We start from the raw sequence: 20576 nt of genomic DNA, 5'->3' as shown, positions 1-20576 counted from the left end.
CTGATATTTCATGTCACCTACATACGTAGGCACACATGCCTGCACATGTATTTCTTTAGTGGTGGAGAATGCATTCCCTTGAGAATAGACTGCTTGGATCTGGTCAGAAATACTTCATTGTTTGCATGTTGGGTAAAGATCAAGAAAAGGTGTTCGGAAGAAAGTTCATTTCTACTTGAAATAGACTGCTTAAGAATAGTCATCTTTGTGAAATGGACTCTCTTAATGTGAATTTCTGCAACTGTTTTGTTAGCTGAATGTATATTTTAAGATTTCTGCTGTTTACTCTGAAAGCAAATTATCTCACTGGTATTGCCAGCCATCAGTGATTTACCTCTGATTAGCAAAGAATTGATGTGCTCAGGTTACCTTTCTCATTACCTTGAGCAGGATTGTTGCTTACATCTGACTGTGATCAACTTAAGATAGGTTGCTCTGTTGTAGATACAATAATTATGCATAGTATATGTTCAAATCCAAATAGTGAAATTCAGACAAGATAATCTCAAATGTTTTATGAATTTAACAGCTGTCTTTTGCAATCAGATGTTTCCAGTTTGTCAGGTATTGATCCAAATTTTATAGCAAAGTGTACTTGAACCCTGATTTGATAATCCTTAGGCAATGTCTTTGGTATGTGTCATCTTCACATGTGTTTTCTGCAGTAAACCCATGGAGGATCACAGAACTTGGCTGAGTAATAGGTGTGCTGTCAGAAGTGCCCCTTTAAATCGTGTAGTTCAGATGATTTATTCAAAATATCACTTTCAATGTGAGATCAATGCAATGTCTGAGGGAAGTAGGGGGGAATGTTGTTATGATGTCTAATAACAATGTATTAACAGTTGCATTTACATTGTCTGTACTCCTTTTTTTATTTTTGTAATAGAATAATTCAATTTCTTGTTTCTTCTATCTTACAAGTCAGAATAGCTGAACTGGATTCAGTGGAGTAGTCTTTAGCTATTGAACATCTGTCCAAGATTCTGAAATAGGGTGCAATTTTAGGGAGAGCTTAAATATATATTACTCATCTGCGTTCTAGAGTAACAAAGGCATCGAAGGAAAATCTTTTTTTTTTTTTAATCCTAAAATGTGTAATGGTATTTTAATTGTGGAATAAATGGCTGAAGATGTGGCCTATGAGTCTTTCTGCTTTTATTCCACATTAGCCTTTATTCTGTGACTTCCTATAACAAATAACATTTATTCCCAGCCAGTGTGTTTCTATAACAAAATATACGCTTGGCATACAGACTGAAAAAATGAAGCTCTTGATATTTTGTTGTGTAAAACTACTACACTTAGAAAAATATAGACTGATTCTGTGCATAGTTCAATTTAAGACACTGTATTATTAAGGCTTCTGTCTCGCATTGCTGCTTATGGCCAAATTCCATTTTTAGTCAGGCCAATGATGCCAACAGTTAGTAGAAATAGCTGACCCTGGATGGCAAAGAAAGTTGGCCTTTTGAAGCCTTGTTAAATTCCTATCCTGAAAGGAGTAACCTTGTATATTAAGAAAGATGCAAAAAGTTTAAAATAGCTGCAGATTACTAATAAACATGTGCCTCTTAACTAAATCATTCTGTTTATAAGTAGTTGACTTTTAGTTGCCACAACTTTTAATGTAAATGCTTTTAAATATAAGTTCACGTAAACAGTTGGGGGAATATGTGCACAGAATGTTTAAAGGAAAATAAAATAAGCTATAGTGTGCCATCTTTTAAAAAAAAAAAGAAAAAAAGCTGGGAAAGAGGATAATCTTCCCAAGCAAATCCATAGTGAGTAGTATTTAGTGCAGCCAGGTGTTAGCTCTCTCTCTATAAGCATATGGGAAATCATTTTCCCTACACTTCCTAGCGTATATAATGCAAGAACCTGATGTGTGTAAAATCCTTCTTTAATGCTTTAAGGTAACCATTTATAGTTCTATTTGATGTTTAGGTAAGATGCTTGCTCTATCAAATATGGTGATTAGTCACTCTTGAATATAAGAGAGGGATTTCTGGCAGTAGAAACTTATTTGTCTGTAGGAGGATGGAAAGAAATCCTTCATAGAAAAAACGTCTCTATATAGTTACTCATACACCAGATACTAGGAAAAAACCTCTAAGCTGTCAAGAACTACAATATGATAAAAGCAGAAATGATGAAAAGGAAATGGCACCTTGCAGCTGACCGTATAAAAGCATAAATTCCTCTTGGGACTTCTGCATATAAAAGATAGGTTTCACTACTTTTCTAAGAACACTGGATCACATTAACTTATTCAAATAGGAGGTCAGTTCATAGCGTTCAGGTTTAAAGCTGTCTCACACAGTCCTTGATAAGAAAAAATTGACAAATCGCACTTCTGAATAAACTCATTTTAATCCTTTTCTTCCTTTTGAAGTAATAAAAATATCCCTGTCATGCAGTTGCCATTGCATTTAATGGCTGCCATTTAGAGAAATGGAAAAATGATATCTGAACATAATGCCTTCAAATATGGCTAATAGCATTTTACATGAGGAAAAATACTTTTATTCTACATGAATATGGCTGTTACTCTGTGATTATTATTGAAAATGTAGCTGCTTTGCCTATTGCAGCAGAGTGATAAGAACAGATATGACTCTCTCCTGTCATTCACGAAAAAGAATAGCAATCTCTATTCTTAATGTTTAATGTAATTCTCAGGGCTCAACAAGTTCTTTACCAATTATCACTTTATATAATTTTTTTGGTGTAGTCAGTAATATTTCAAGGTGTTGCATTCTCAAATATCTCATTTTGTGGATCTATTGTCATAAATATGCTTTAAAACAAGAGTTTGTGTTGAAATTTGCCGGTGCCACTGTTAAAGCAAGCTTTAATTAATGCTAAATTACAATGGGGTATATATTGAATTACAGGTGACATCCACGTTAGTACCAAATGAGTTCCTAGTAATTAATTTATTAATGTTTAGAATTAACCTTGAGTTGAACTGGACGTAAACTGCTCCGCAGAAATTGAAACCTGCTGTTCAGAAAGTTAAAAGACCACCTATCTGCTGAGCTGGCATTTGAAAGTTCCCATGTATCAGGCCTACTTCACATCTGCTTATAAGAGAATTCAAACAAATCACAGAGGCAATGAAAAGGAATTGTTGGAGGACAGTGCATGTCTGGTTCTTGCTCTAGTGCTTACTCTGTGCATTACTGTTGTTTGAGTACTTACAGAAATTGAATTAATGGGACGCCTTTTTTTTTGCCAGACAAACTTTAAGTTGTAGTGAAGATGCAGCAGACTGATTGTCAGTTATGAAAGGCTCTGCACAAAAAAACTCTCAACGTAAATTGCATACTTGCATATTGCAGCCAGTTTCAGGAACGCACTGCACGTACCGTGATGTTGTAGCTGGTTTTAACTGTGATTTGGAAATGGGGAGTAATCAAGTCCTTAGGTGATTCTGCTGTCCTTGGATGAGTGATTAAAACAGCTAAGTGTATTTTGTAGCTGATGGTTAAAATTGTAAAGAGGGAGTAAAATGCTGGTTTCTAAAATTAGGAATGACTTATGCTATCTGGTAAATAATGTTAGTATTTCTAAGTCATGCATGCAGTGCTTGCTTAGAGGGACATCTTTTAGTTCTTGTTTCTATATATTGCTATTCAGACCACTTGAGATGCACTGTTTTTTACATATAGTTCAATGAGATTGCCGTTATCTGATGTTTGTATATATTCTGTTTCTGGCTTGTTTGTGTAAAAATCAGTAATGTGTGTAGCTTCACTGAGATGAAGTTGTTTGGTCATCTCATGAATCAATGGAGTTATGATTTCTAGAATACTTCAGGTATAATTTCATTTTATAGCAAAAGATCTGAGTCCAATTTTTTTTTCCTTCTCTGTTTAGTGGGAATAGTGAAAGCCAAAGAATGTCCAGATGGACAGAGCGTAAACTTTAAACCTTATTTAAAATCTGAATAAATAGTTTGCATCTTAAAATATTGGTGGTATCACAGTTAATAGACTAAGTCTCATGTAAACCTTTTCCTATTTATTATTTTTTTTCTACAATGTCACAGAGGTCAAAGACAAAACCCGAAGCCGTGTTGCTGCTTTCTAATGCAGTATGTTCCTCCTGTGCCTGCGACTATGGGATAAAAGGATTTGTTTTTCATCTTAGGCCAAATTAAATTTTAATTGCCGGTGAGAAGACAAATGTCAAAAGAAAGTTTTCAAGCTGATATTCTGATCTGCTGTCAGAGGATGTTTTATATCTGTTTTCAAGTAAAATTGATTGTTCAGTATGTTCAGTATGTGTATATCACAGTATGATGTTTGAATTAAAACTAGAATCTTCTTTGGGGGTGGGGAAAGGGAAGAAAATGATTCTAGAAAACAATCTGAGTGAAGATGTTCTGTCAAACTTTGTGTAGCTTCTCAGATATTTCCTGTCTAATCTTTTAAGTACAGAAAATTGAACATAATGTATAGATGGTTAAATAGCATATTGCAGAATATACCAGTTTGCATGCAGAATGTACACAGGGAAACGTTATATATTGAATATAAATCAGTGCATCTGACTGTCCTTAATTCTTAATGCTCTAGTACTAGACCTAACTGCTTTTGCTGAAATACAGTTCTTGTGCATTTCCTGTTATCTAAGCTATCTTTTAAAAACAAATTCAGATTCGAAAGTGAGTTTAAAGTATATTTAGATTTGCTAAATATCATTTAGTGGCTATTTCATACTGGGAGCTGCTAGTTCATTGCGATCACAGTAAGAAAGCTCATTTGTACTGTAAAATGGTATTTAAAATGCTGATTATTGGAGCTAACTCTATGAAGGAAGATGATATAGATAACCTTGTGTCTCTTAAGACAGTGAGAGGCCAGAGCTGTGTGCTACTGCTGGTGAAGGGGACTTTTTTTTTTGTCTTCTGAGATTTATAGGATTTTGTTAAAGGAAAATAACTCCATTCATCATTTCTACTGTCAAATCAAAGTGATGTTCCCATGAGAACTTGTTGCTGTATGTTTAAATCAAGGCGAGAGATGCAGGCTGTTATCGCTGGTACCAAGCGGGAGCTGGATACAAGCTCCTGTGTTACAGTGAGCCCACCAAGTTTATTCTGCAGCAAGGAAAAAGAAGCACCATTCACCACAGGCCTTAAGACGGTATTGTACATGCAGCCAGATCCTACTGACATTAACTGTTGCATGGATTACCGATTCCTTGAAGTGCAGTGCTCTTTGGGCTCAGGTCACTATAGCAGCTGGACTTCTGTGAATGGAAGAAAAGCAGAATATTATTTTTAAGTCTTCAGGAAAGCAAACGTGAACATAATGATATTGTTTCATTCAATTGTGCTTCAAATATGGCATGTAATTGTAAAACTTATGGAACTATGAAAGTGGAAATTTATAATAATGCAATCTTAATAAAATTTAATCCATAAAGCAGATATTACACCAAGACAGACATCAAATTAAAACTCTCAGACACTAATTAGCTTTATAAGTCTCTTATGCATAATTTATATGGCTGTCATAATTAATTTAAATACTGATTTCAACCTGGTCATGATGCAGGAAACTCCTTTCAATATCAACCTAAATATTTTTTTTTAAATGTAATCTCATTTTGTTAACTATGCTTAAATGTAAAGTAAAATGTCTGATTGACTGGTATGGCTGCTGATATTAAGGTGGAATATAACAAAGAGGAGAAAACTTGAAATGTTAACTGTTGAGTGCTCTGTTAGCATTGTGTGGCCTGTAATGCAGAAGCAATGTGGTGAAGTTTGTGTTCTTTGCAGTAGAAATTACTGTTTTCCAGTTATCTGTAAGATGGCACCACTTTTGTTCTCTTCTACTGAATCTTTGAATTATAAAACGTACCGACTCCTGTGATTTAACCTGTGCCTGTGTGCCAAGAAGACGTAAGCCATTGAAAATGAAGTATGGAGAGAATTGCAGTACTTGCGGACTGGCCAGATACTTGTGTACAGAAAGATTGCATTGATATTTCTAACTATTAAGCTAGCTTAAATCTCTTGCATTTAGAGCTAATGTTAAAAAAGAAAAAAAAAGCTTGCGAAGCAGAAACAAGCAGCCAGAATTCTTCTGCTGTTTTGAAGGGGGGGAAAAAAAGGCACATGGGGAGGGGGGGGTTGGAGAGGAAGAAAGGAATAATTGTTGAGCTTTCACTTTTCTGATTGATACTCCATAAATAGCTGTGTCAAATTTTCCAGCAGTTTTGGAAGTTTTGCTCTGCTTCTATCACCTTTAAAGTCTCACTAAGACAGGGTGTCTGAATATTTATACTTCAGATTAATGATGCATGTCTGCATCCGGATACCTCATTTCTAGCCAGAAAGAAATAAAAACTAAATCTGTCCAGTCTGCCCTTACTGTAGCCTTTCTGAAATATGTGAATTGTTGTTAAAGAGTAGGAAATTCCTTGTTTTCCCTTAAGTAAAAGAAGTGGAAAAACTGCTACGTGCCTGAGTAGAGCATATAGCCTGTATGTAAGTGTGTATGATACTTCTCCAAACTTTTTCTTAAAACTGGAAATCATAGGCAAGAAGTTTAATTTTAAAGGCAGTGTACAGCAGTGGATTAGGTAACTGTGTGGAAAAGCTTATACAAGGCATGCCAACACAGACAGCTATATAAGACTAATTATCACTTCTTTGGTGTACAATAGCTGTCATATTTTCCTACTGAATGTTCCAGTAAACATTGGAATGAGAAGGAAAGGAAAACAATAACTGAAGAATCATGCAAAAGAGATGCTTTCTTTCTTGCTAGAAACACTAAAGAGCTTACATATGAGCAGTCATTCATCATGTAAATGAATGGAGTTGTTTGTTAAGCTCACATTTCAAGAATGTGAAAAGAAGTTTAACTGTCTTCATTAAAGCTTATACAGGAAGTTTTTAACTTATTCTCACTGAAATTGCATCCTTTCAGACTGAGGGATTTAGAAACCATTTGTTTATATTTTAGATCTATTCCAGCTGACTTGGCTGCCAATGAAATAATTGGAGTAGTTGATATACGTGAGTTTACAGTGACTCAGAATCTGAAGTCAGGTGAAAGGTGATGGTAGTTTGAAGCTTTTTTATTTTAATTCTGGTTTAGAATCGGGATAACTTGAATGTGCCAAAAAAAACCAAACCTGTAACTGTGAGGAAAAGATGACACCTTAAGCAGCTCTAAGCAGCTGAATAGTGTTAATGCGATGTCATAGTGTGATATTTTCAAAGGTATTTGCCAATACTGGTGATCTCTTGTTGGTATACAACTTTCCTTTTACTTATATTTAATTGTAATAATAATCAACAAAAAACTAAACAATGATTACTTAGTCTTTTCCTAGAGGTAAAGAGATTCCAGTATACGTTAATGGGTTATTGTTCATTACTTTTTAAGAAACTTCAGATGTGTTTCTCCTAATACTGACAGGAAACAATGCAAGCCTAAACCTATGCTCTGCTGTGATGAACAAGAAAAAGAATTAATAGTTTTATCTAATGTTTGATAAACCTTCTGATGTATAAAGCCTGTATATGTATAAACCTTCTGGCCAAGCCTGTGTGACACACTTTGCTCTCACCTGTAGCTATGTCAGAATGGACACAGGAAACCTTGAAACACCTTATCCAGCAAACGCCTATGCTATTTCTCTTATTTTCCTGATGTGACATGAAGTACGCACTTCATGGGTGCTGTAAAAATATTTTCCAAGTCTGCTTTGATTCAACTGAAGGAAGTATTTTCCTTCACTTTTAGAAATCTGTTTTTGTTAATCAGCTTATCATTTTGCCAAGTTCAGCTCTGCAACTCTCACACCTCATTCCAAATACTAAGAATCCTTTTCTAGAAGAAGCCTCTTGTCCTTTTTTCTTAAAATAAAAAAAAAAAAGCAAAATATATATTTTTTTAATTTTCTTATCAAGACAAACTCAGAATTGGAGCATGGAAACAACCTGTTTGCAGCTAGTAAGTCTGACCTGAATAACACAGACCGTGAATCAGTGCATGAGTTTAATATTTCCCTTTGAGTTATCCATGAGGAAGTCTGAACTATTTGCATTACAAACAAAAACTCAGCATCAGCAAAATAAATGTACATGAATTCAGATTTCTTACTTCTTTACTGAACCTTAGTGAAGTAAATTCTAATTTGTTGAAAAAATACAATAGTTTGGCAAATACTGTAGGTATAGCAGAGAAGATGGAGTTCAAACTAGCAAAGTGTGGCTATAATATAATTACAGTGTATGTGTGATAAGGCTCAAGTTCATAGAATGCTGCAAAATGTGAAGTTCAGTAAATATGCTGGGAACTACTTTTCCATAGATGTATGCATACTCCTTGCCCTAATTGCTGGAATGCTAGGTGGGTGCTGACTAACTTAATGGTGGGAGAGGTAGAGGGGAGATAGTGAATTTGCAACTGTTGTGGTCCAACAAGGAATGGAATAGAAAATACTGATACTAAACAAGCAAATAAATAGAGAATACCAGTTCATTCTAATTATTTCCATAGAATGATTTTATGCTTTCTGTGTTTTAGTCTTAAAACATTCAGAAAACTGTAGATTGTTCTTTCATCATTGGCATGACCTCTCAAGGCTATCTGGATTACAAATCAATCATGGTCTAAAATACTGGAGGTAGCACATATCAAATTGCTTTGGTGTACTCCTGTGACTTCTTGGTTGCAGTAGAAGTGGCAGTCTGCATTGCTACATTTGTCATGATATATGTGAGAAGTATTGTGTAGGATCATTGAGGGTTACAATGCTTGTAATGGGAAGGGAAAAACAAGGAAGAAAATAATGAAACCCACCATCTAAAAGCTGCTGGATTGAAGAGGTTTTGAGTATAACATAAAAAATAGTATAACAAAAATTTTGAGTGGGTGTTATGGATAATAGCATAAATGCAAGTGCTCTCCTCAGTGAGAGAATTAAAGAAAGAATGTATTGACCTGTTACAGCCATAGCTAAGCTGCTGCTGCTGCACATACTGCACATACAGGCATGCATTTGAATTTAAATAAGGAAAAATTGCTCATCAGTTTATTTAAACACACGAAATGGCAGTGGCAGAACATTTAATTATCTATATCTGTTATAGAGATAGATGTTAAAGCAAAGGAAAACATTAAAGCTTGGAAAACCTTGCAGTGTCAGATTTAGATACAGATCACATGTGAGTCTGAAAGAATATTCATTCTGAGTCAATAGGTTAGTGACATGTAGCAAGGGCAGCGAGTTTCACAGGATTTCAGTCTGTGTGGGTTGCTTGACCTTGCCTTTGGCTGTGCAGTAGCTGCCTTGAGCAGGTTTCTTCCAGAATTCAAGAAACTTGAGGTTTATAAATTCTCAGCTTGTCGATTAGGTCTCCACAAGACCAACTGAAATTAGATGTACCATTAAAACATCAATACCTATTTTGCACTAAACTGCTTCAAGGTCTTCTATGCTCTTATCTGTCAAAGCTTTCAGCATATGATGTTAGTTTTAATCAGAAGCGATCAGGCAGGATTATCCAGAGCTGCTTTTCCTTCTTTAAGATTCCATAGCCAGAGCTCTTGAGAAATTGTCTCACAAAGCGTTTTCTATTGAGAAATGTTTAACAGTTGAAAAATATTTCCACAGAGCATTTTACAAATATTCATTGAAATTTCAGCTGTTGTGCAGGATCTACCTGTGGATGTCTGTGATACATTTACCTGGCTATGGCAGAATTGAGATGATTCAGGTGTTCAAGGTCAACAAGACTGTACTGAACTAGCAGTGTAGATCCTTCCATATTGAGGATCCATGGAGCTTACACATGGCTGCGTAATTATTGTATGTTGGAAAAGCAGCCAGCAATGTCAATGAGCATGGCTGTGAGACCGTGTGACTGAACCTGAAAGGCACACATAGTAGAAAGTGTCATGCTTCTGCATTTCAGTGATCAGCACAAAATCAGCGATGAAATTTGATTAAAAACATATTGACTCTCCTTAACAGTGGTTGAGATTTCAGGAAGAGCAGCTTGTTTCTTCAGTGCAATTAAACCTTACTTTCTGGATTTCTGGTATCTGAAACACTCAGAGGAGTTTGCCTCACTTCAGTACAAGGAGATACTTCAAATCTGCTTTAGAGGATGCATGCATTTTCTTCAGCCAAATCAACCTCCTTGTAGCAATCCAGAAAGGCATTAGCAATATTGAGAATCCATTACAGAAGTGCTCAGGAATAGGAAATAATTTCATGTTGCCTCAGGTTGAAACATCTGGTTAAAGTGTGAATTGCATTTCTGTTCTCTTACCACTTTCTGTAGCAGTATGTGGGGGAGGTGAAACAGTTTGGTACAGTTCTTCTAAAATTCATTTAAATTCTGTGGTTTCACGGAAGTTCTGAGTCCTTAGCTTTACTCTGCAGTGTAATGCATTGCCTGGGAGCTTTTATTTTGAAAGCTTCATTTGCAGTTGCCTTTGGCTGTGTGCGTGACCTGTAACGCTTCTCTCCTTGTCTGTTCTGTCAAGATCTGGGTACGTCTGGCTTGCTGTAGCATTGTCTTCTGTCACTCACTGATCTCATGCCTTCTCATGTTCATTTCATTGAGCACACAGTGGTACTTTGATTATTTCATCTGAAGGCTTTATTAATGTTGTTCTGCAAAGTTCCTTCTGTTAAAAGAAAGCAGCGTATTTCTGAGCATGAAACTTGGGACTGATGATTAAAGTGGTCCATGAATCATTACTGAATGTCTGTCTGTCTGCCCTGTAATACAAGTAGGTAACTTTTGGCTTTGTATTCTATTTAGAAAAGTCCAAGCAATTAGCTATACTTGCTGTTTCCTTTCTTCATGTTCTTGTTATAAATATATTACAAAAATATACTAAAACAAAATGAAGTGAAATAATTTAAAACTTTAGGTTTGGCTTTAGACTACTCAGTCTAAAATGTTTTTGAAGAGTGTTTCAAAAAACAAGAGTAGATTTGTGCTTAGAGGCAAGCTCTGGCAATGTTTCCACCTTCTGACTAAGCACCCTTAATTTTCTAAAACTTTTGGCTAAAGTGTATAAGCACAAAGTTTGGTATCTCATTTCTATTCTTGATTTTTATTTTTTTATTTTTTTTCTCCAGTGTTCCTTAACCATAGGTCTAAAAATAAAATGTCACTAGCTTTTTTCCTAGTTTGGGATACAGATATGAATATATTCTAATGAAGACCTGAATCTTTCTTCATTTGAGTAAAAGCTTGTGAATTTGATGAATGGCATTGAAGCTGCTGTGAGGGTGTGCATAGCACCAGGGTGTCTTTTAACACAGGTTGTTCCATTAAAAGCTGCCATAATCTATTTCTGTTCTCCTACATGAAACATGCAGAAACTAATAGCTATAAAAGGTAATGCCATTCACAAAGTTAATTCAATCTATACTTATTTACCATAATGAAGATACCAGTAGTAATATACAGTAAACTCTAGATGTTTCTCAAATTTGGCTTGGGATTTTAGTCTGGAAGTATCTTCTTTCAATATTGTCAGCATTTCTGTCAAATGATGTTTTTTAATGAATTGTCGTCTTACCTTTACTGGTCTCAGAGTATCAGAGTATGATAATTTAAAGTTCTAGAATACTGTGCTTCATTCCATGGCAAATGCTTAAGAAATTAAAGGAAGACAACACAGGAAACAGCACTGTTAAGAATACAAAAGCAGGTAGAGGAGATTTAAAATACACTTACAAGGCATCTCCTGCTGCTCTACCTTGCATGGATTTGTGTGTGTGTGTGTGTGTGTGTGTGTGTGTGTGTGTTATTCTGTTTACAGTGTTTAAGTACTTTCCTTTCTAAAAAAGTTTGCTTTTAATCTTACTTTATTGGCCTTACAGATCTCCATCTGGTCTCCAGTAATATTAAGGCTGATGCTTTAATATCAGCTCCGGACTCTACATTGCTTCTCCTCTTTTCAATTCTTTGACCTTCTGGCTTTATTTTAATGAATAGCTGGTGGTATGTGTGAATACCATGGATTTCCAAACAAAGACACTGTTGCCATCTGGGAGTATTTTGATCATATTGTGAAAACAGCTTCAATATTACTATGTATTTCTTTTCTACTAGCAGTGTTTTTGTTGGCATCAATTTGGAAAAACAACAACAAATAAACCAATCATGTAGTTTAAAAATGGAGAATTAAATCAGTAGATGGTGCTATAATCTTAGTTTTAGTTTTTTAGCACAACAGTCTTCTTTGGAAGGAAGCTACTATATGATTTTTATACCTTTGAAAAGAAGACATATATAAAACGCAATCAACATGATGCTATAATTTTGTATGACATTTAAAATATTTTGATTTGATATTTATTTGGAAGACTATACTATATATAGATATAGTTATTAATGAGAAATCTGCTGGACAAGCAACAAGTATGCGATGCGCTTCTGAATAAAGACTGAACTGTGCCCACTGTGGCTTTTTTCACTGCTGTGCACTGAGTTTGCTCTACTTCAAATTAGCACATTTCCTGAAGATTCCCTGTTGTGTTGTGAGGAAGAAATCTGTTGTTTCTTTTGAGACTGCACTGCAGCCTGAGCAATCTGTGCATGCTCAACTTTTTCTCCTTACCAATCCTTTTTTTTCTTTTTTTCTGGGGGTGTGGAGAAAGAGGATTTCCTGTAAGTGTGACCTAAGTCATTCACCTCTTCAGAAAACAGGAGTTGCAAATAGTGTCTCTTGCAAAGATGATCATATAGGGGTGGAAGGGTCTTTCTCTCCCATCGTTCTGTGATGTGTGTGGTGTGCCATATATAAAACATAAAATTATATAATGTGCACATATGCTTATGATATCACACACATGAGGCTAGAAGCATAGGTAGTGGTGATGACTGAGATACCACGTGAAGATAGATTCAAATTAAGGAAAGTAAGCAAAACCCAGTACCTGCAGTAACAAGCAGTTGCTGCTGGAGCTTTGCTTTAGCAGAAGACTTATATTGTATAATCCACAGTTTTCAGCATAAAAGGTAAATAAGGTAGTGCTGAAATCTTTCTGCACTACAAAGATTAAAGCATCTTTTGTTTCAACTTGAGACTAAGTGGGAGATGTGAGTCTGAGCACTTGCTGTAAACAGCATGAACTTTTTGCTTTGTACTGAGATTCAGAGAAGAGTTTGTTGTTACAGTGCAAGGGCTGAATAGCTTGCGTACATTTCTTTGCTTTTGCTCTCTATCACCTTTGCATGAATCCTGCATTGCAATATCTCCTGTGCACACTTAAGTACAGGTGCTATACTTAAATACAGGTACAAGACTTGAAGAGAAGTGTATTACTTCTGTATTGATAGCAGATGGTGTTACAGAGATCCAAAGTAAGCCTTACTCTTGTCTTGCCTTTCTTTTGTTAGCTCTGTCGTGGTACCTTGGTGCTGGTGATGAGTTGTTTGGTTTTTGTTTGCTTTAATTGTGCCAGTTCAGTTCTGGAAGTTATGGCAAAACTACTTTAGAGTAAGATGGTAAGCTTCAGAATAGTAGCAAATATACTTTCAGTTTCATATGTCCTGGACAGTGAGACTGAAAGTTACCAATAGTCTGTAGTGGCATAATGTGGGGACTTGAGAAGACATTGTTATAGTAGAGTTGCTGTGATTTTTTTTTTTTTTTTTTGATAACACATTTGTTGTAGAGTCTCAAAAACTGTGTCAAAAAAAAAAAATTGACAGCAAAACAAAATCAAACAAAATGCTGCTACCATTGAAATGCTTGTTTCTTACAAGAAATGTTGGACAAAGCAGCAGATAAACCATTTTTTTTTCTGCAGTATATCAAATCTCATTTAAAGAATATGCATGTATGGAACTACTTAAAGGGCCATATTTTGCAGTGTAGCACCTTAGCACAGTAGCTACATACAGGAGCTGTATTCTTCAAAACAAAAGAATGCTGTTTGGAGGTCGTTTCCTGTGACAGCAATACTGTGACAGCAGTCTTGATATGTGCTCTGTTGTCAGGGGGCATGTTTGCAGGGAACAAGCTAGTGTGTATTTTTTCAATGCAATATGTTCTGATAGTTTTGAATAAGCCTTTTCTTCAGAAGAGAGGCAAAGCTGTACTTGTTAATTCAGAGGTCCTTTTCAGAGTTGCTGAGAAAATCTAAGAATAAACTTTTATTAGGAAAAATTTCTCAAGTGCTGATGCTGTTGCAGTTTCTAGCATGCTAGAATGTGTTACGGTGTTTGCATCTATTCTCATATTAGCACAAAAATCCAATGCTAGAAAATTCTAGCTGTGGGGGGCCTTGACTCTGCTCTAAATGGCTGTGAAGATCTTAAACATCTTATATGCGGTCTCATCTGCACCACTTAAATGATGAAAAGACTTCTGAGGTCCCAAAAGCTTGTATGCATTATGGAATACAAGAGTTCTTCCAAGTCTTCAGTGGTTGGAAGACTTTTGAAGCAGAATGTACTATGAGCAAGCATGTGATTTAGACTAATTTTTGCAGAGAAAACAGGCTATATGCGCAATAAATAGAAGTCATAATCTGTAACGTTAACAGTATAAAACTTCATACTTTGTTTTATTTTATCTTGTTGAATAGTTGTTTTTTCTTTTATGAGAGTTGCAAATTGCTCCCAAGCAAAGATACATAGCAATAACACACAAGTACATTGTATTGTTAGGATGTGGCTCATTATAGCCTCATCTTATCATATAAACCACCAGCTCAGGGATACATTAATGCACTTAGAATGTGCCTTATGGGCCTGCACAAGAAACAGATTAATGCTTGTGAAATCATATTTTAATTTTTAAATATTCTTTCAAGATGAAAAGAATCCTCTTAGTGCCATGGGTAAGCAATATTTTAAATCTCTGTGATTGTAATGTGGTTATTAATTTAATGTATTATTCTCATACAGAAACACTTATTACCATGGGTCTGGTTTAAAGTGATGGTATTGCAAAAGCTAAGCAGTTATTTTTTTGGGCAAATATAGTAACATGGTCATTCAAAACCCAGCAATTCGTTTGTTTTACTTGGTTGTAACAGCATACATTTCTGATGCACTGGAAGGCACTTAACTGTAGTCAGTGTAACTGTATTTTAAATAATCAAAAATCTCAGTAGATAAGTGAAGAGAGCTGAATATTGTCTACTTTGATTTCAGTAAGGATTTTAACACTGTTTCTAGTAAGATATCTTAGAGAAGCTTATGAAATGAGGGCTGGATGCACTGATGGTAGAGTAGGTTAAAAAGTACCAGTCCTAGAAGGTGGTGACAGGATAGGATAGAATAGAGTACTACAGTTGGATTGGGCCTTCCAAGATCTGCTCCAACTGCCTTACTGCATTAGAGCAAACCAAATGTCAGAACACGTTGAAGGTGTTAAACAAGTGCACCTTGAATGCTTGAGGCATCAATCACTTCACTAGGAAGCTTCTTTCAGCATTTGACCAGCCTTGTGATGAAGAAGTTGTCCCTTCTGTCCACACTGAACTTATCCTTGCTCAGCGTGGTGCTGTTCTTCCACATTCGGCCCTGGGTTCCCAGGAAGGAGAGACCAGTTCTCCCTTTCTGCTTTCCTTCCTCAGGAAGCTCATTGTTCTTGAAGAAGAAAAAATGGACCATCTTCCTTGATAGTTTTAGCTCCCTCTAATTGTCTTGTGAATAATTTGATGCAAGATGACAGACTTCAGGAGACTGAAGTAATTAATAACCATCATACCAGACCTTACAAAGCACAGAAGTACTCTTGGATCAGCGTAAATACTATAGAAAAAAAATCAGATTAGAATAAACAGAGTCTCAATTCCCTCTTTTCTCATTGTCCCAATGCAGCATTAAAGTACACGAATGTAACACTCTTGAGATAAATGTTTTCTCTGCTTGCTTTTACTTGTCTTGTTCTGGTATAATTTTACTATAGAAGAAGCTTAATGTTAGCTATGAAAATATTAATATGTGAAAAGAATGAGAGAATGGGTTACATGTTCTTGTTGTTCTGAAGAATTGAAAGCTTTTTATTTTAATGAGTGCTGAAATCCTTTAAAAGTATGACAATCTTCAGCAATTTACATTTATTTTCCTAAATTACAGGGGCATTTAAAGCTGTTCAGTCTTACTACACAGAAAAGGCCTCTTTATATATACAAGCTTCGTCTGTGATGGGTAGAGGTGTAACCATAGTAATTACACATGTTAGGTTTGTAAGAGTATCTGTATATAACACAATGCTGTCAGTTGTTAGTACTGTGGCTGTTCAAACTTGAAGATGAATTTTGTTCTGGAATTTGTAGAGGTTTTTTTAGATATTTGGCTTACATTATACTTCAATTAGAAATATGTTCTTAAGTCATATCAAGAAAGCCTAAAAGATAAATGGTGATTTATTCTTTTAACTTCCTTGTTTTAATATGGTAGTGTTATTCTCCCTCTTGCCCCTTTGAAGCATTAGAAGATGCAAACTCTTCCAGATTGTAAGACTTGAAGACATTTGAGAGGAAAGTTTTCTCTCTTCTACACTGAAATTAATTAGGTGATGCTGGACTATTACATATATTACATATAACATTACATATAACATTATATTGTTATTACATAACAGCTTTCTATCTACTTTGAGTAGAAGTTGATTGTCAGTACCCCCATTTAGATGTGAAATCTTAATCACAGAAAAGAGACTTAGTTGTAACAATTTGGAAGGTCAGTGCCAAGAGCAGAAATCACTCTTGAGCTTCACAGCAGTGCTGTGGATACAAACAAGGTTATGTAGACCTTAGAGATGAAATATGCTGGTCAAGCTGCTCCTTCTTTCTTTTTGGACCATTCTTCTCCATTCCCTTCTGCGTTTTCCTTGACAGCACACCCATATCTTTAAGTTTTCTTTAAATCCTTTTGCAGTCTTTTTATGTTCCCATAATCTTTTGGGATGTGTGAATTGTCTTTGATATGTGTGTATTGGTTCATATTTTTGGGTGTCACATATTGTAAAGCAGTAAGGGTACAACCTGCGCAGGGAGGATAAAAATGACAGATATGTGACAACTGACAAAAAAAAAGTGAATCTGATAAGATTAAGTTAGAAGATGTAGCCCAGCACGCTATTAAAAATTCATTATAAAACAGCAAATAAACCAAAAAACCCACATCTTTTATCAGGTTCTGAGAAAATGCTCTGGATTGTGCACAATTGCAGATTAAGTTGCAGTCTTCATAATTGACTGTTACAATGATCTGAACGCAAGCACCGCCTAACACGGGGAATTCAGTAGTTTGCTTGTTGGTTAATTTCAGCAGTGCTTATTCATTTGCCACACAATAAACTTAGGCTGCTTCATTGTAAAAGAAGAGCCTGTAGGCTCCTGCTCGGTACCTGTGATTTCACCAACTGTGTAACACTGCCCTTATCTCAAAATACAGCAAGTAGTTCTCCTGTGAATATCCTTCTTTCTTGACAGTGGAGGTGCTGAACAGAATTGTTTTCTTTGGAGAAAATCTTGTAAGAACTCAGACAAAATAGTAACCTTTGCATAGACAGGATGTGTATGATGTGCTGGCATCCTGACTGGGATTCTCAGCATTTGAAGGAATGCAAGAACATCTAAAGTATCATCTCCTTCCTCACAGTGACGGTTCCAGTAAATGGTGTTCTAATTGACACTTTACAAAGTTTGAATGAATTTCTGTGAAAGGGATCACAGAAAGCAAGCATGTTCTGGAGCAGAGGGAGTGTGTACTCTATAGGAACTGCGCTGTGCATGATTTACTTAATCTCACTTCTAAATTAACATCTAAGATGTGTAGTTTAGTGGTGTACCTGAAACTATTGTCATTGCAGTATGTGGATCGTCTTACTTAACTGCAGCCATTTCAGTCATCTGGTCTAAGATGAAGTTATTTTGAAATAGTGGAGAACTCCGGGTGTTCCCTGAGGTGACACATCCCATGGTACGTTACTTATACACTGATAACAACACAGAATAAGGCTTTTGTATTGGTTATTTGGAGGCTTACGTTATATAACATAAATCTGTAATTAAAATATTTTAATTAGTGGACTAAAACTGCATGTATATGAAAAATAACTGATCAATGCAGTAATAGGCACACTCGGATGCTTTGGTATAGAGGAAGAACGGGAAGTGAAATAGCTTCTGGTGTTGTTATAGATCTCTTGCTGGCAAGTTTTGATGAATTTGGGGGTAGAATTTTGTATATGTGAGACTCTTACACTAATGGGAATTAGATTTTCAAAATTGATATTAAAAAGATATTGTTTTCTTAGTAGTGAGTAATCCTTTTATTTTTCCATTTCTGTTATAATGTGTTGCAATGAGGTGGGAACAGAGAAAAGATACTTTAGAAACCTGTTTTTTCCAGCTGCATTGTTGAAATCTTGTTTTGTACCCTATCTGAAAAGTTTCCAGGAGTTTCCAGAGTACCTTCTGAATGAATTGCTGCCTTTTTGGATGGATTAACTGATTCAAACAAAAGAACAGCTCTCATGTAATATCTGAATGTTAAGGTACTTTTGGCTAGATAAGTGGTTATCTCTTAAAAAATGAGCAGTCAGTGATTTAAGTTCACCTCTGTGCTTTTTGTTAAGGTCACATAAAGGTAGAAATAACTAAATCCCACCAGATACTGTTCAAATGTTCTTCTGAAGTGGAGAATGGGAAAACTTGCAGTGGTAAGGCTTCTGTCCTACTCCTTCAGAACAAAGAAACGGAGATAGATGGTGGGATTGCTCCGTGCATGTGATTATCTATTTTAAATCTTGAAATCATTACATTAGGAATTGCCTGAGGTACTGAACTGTAACAATTGACAAAGTACTTAAAAGGTTAAAGTTCTGAAATGCGGTCTTAATGCCCAATTTTAGTTACTGATGTGTCTGAATTTTGGAGTTGGAAAGCACTTAGAACTTGATCTGTTGTGTGTTAGTTAGCCAAACAATCTGGAAATGGGCAGCAAAAAAAATTGTTCAGATGTCAGCTCACAGTATTTTGTTGCCATAGCCCATTTTCTAGAGACTTCTGAGTTCCTGTCTTAGCTGCTGATTGCTTTAAGAATTGAGACCATTCAGAGGATCTTCTTGATTAGGCTTCCCTGTTGGTGAAAAACAGCGTTTTGATTATTAGGAAGTTTGAAAATCTTTTGTCACATATGTGAGAATGGAATTCTAATAAATTCACTAAATTGTGGAGAAATGCATATAAATTGCTAGCATTAGCAAATGCCTAATCAGTTCTTTGAATGCCACGAGAATGTGAGGAGATGGAATGTCAAGGTCTTTAAAATATTTTTGATAGTACTGCAGCAGTACTCAAATATTTCTAATAACTTAGGTTAGCGTGTAAAAATGTCTTTTGCCTGCCAGTGTTATTGACCTCTGTTTCGTAAGAAAGGGAAGTCTGTGAAGAAATCAATCTGGATATATCCAAAGCAAGAGTATTTCTGAAAGACATATTCAACATTTCTAGTGTTGATTTCTCATATTAAAGTGCATTATTATGGTATCAATAAGAATTTACAAAGCCTGAAACTCTGCCTTAAAGTTGGCATTCAAAATGAGTGAGGAGTAGCATTTCTGCATCTTCTGAGTTGTATGTTTTGCCCTCACCTAGATTACTATACTTTATTAGTCATACATTTTTAGCATTTTCTGACTGTTTCTGAGGATTTCTAAATGTTCTTAGTCTTTAATAAATAATGGGTAGACTAAGATACTGCTTCCAATGCTGAGAATGGGGACATCTTTTAGTAAGAATACAAGGGAACGCTCCGAGAATATCAGCAGTCTTCACTAGTTCATGTAAAACATCGGTAAGAGAACTCTGTATGAATCTACTTCAGGTTTTTGGGGGATCTCCTGGGGGGAGTCCAGCAGAGGACCACAAAGACTCTAAAGGGCCTGGAGCATCTGCTGTATGAGGAAAGGCTGAGTGGGAAAAGAAAATTGAGGGGGAACCTGATTAGTGTTTATAAATATCTAGAGGGAGGTGGATGAGGGATGCAAATGGGTGAGGCCAAGGCTCTTCTCAGTGATGCAGAGCAATAGGACAAGAAGTAATGGCCTAAAACTTCAATGTTGGGAGTTCCATATGAACATGCAGAAAACAATATTAACAAAGTGGAAAAACAGAAAAAACTAGATAATGCAAAAAAAAAAAAAAATGCAGATGCTCTTGAACTATGCATGTGACTTACAGAAACAACCTGGACAATGGGAAAGTCTATTATCTATTTATTCTACTACAGAATAGCAGGTGTAAGAGAGAAATAAAGCGGAATCATTGAAGATGAGCTCTATTGCATGAGCTTAAATTAAAATTTTATTTTAAAATGTCCTTTTAATTTTCTAATGCAAATATGTGGTTTCTGTAAAACACGATTCCCTCAAAAATCTGTTCAGAGGTCTCGAGCTATTTTTCGTTTTCATTTTAGACTAATGTAAGAGCAAGAACTGTAGTAGATATGGTCCCTGAATCCTTTCTGTACATACGTGTTTTGTGTACCCTTTATCTCAGAAATACAGAAATAATACATTTTAGCTTCAGCCTGCCTCTGTTCCTTG

At 35.7% G+C, this 20576-nt stretch overlaps 1 long non-coding RNA gene across 1 annotated transcript in view; it reads left to right on the top strand.

Annotated features, from left to right (window-relative positions):
• The window catches only part of LOC125699229 (uncharacterized), a 58068-nt gene that overhangs the window by 5025 nt on the left and 32467 nt on the right, over nucleotides 1-20576 (top strand). The gene's annotated exons all lie outside the window — the stretch shown is intronic.

Source organism: Lagopus muta, chromosome 12 (genome assembly GCF_023343835.1).
Source record: "Lagopus muta isolate bLagMut1 chromosome 12, bLagMut1 primary, whole genome shotgun sequence".
Taxonomy (NCBI): Eukaryota; Metazoa; Chordata; class Aves; order Galliformes; family Phasianidae; genus Lagopus; species Lagopus muta.
This window is presented reverse-complemented; position numbering and strand designations above follow the sequence as displayed.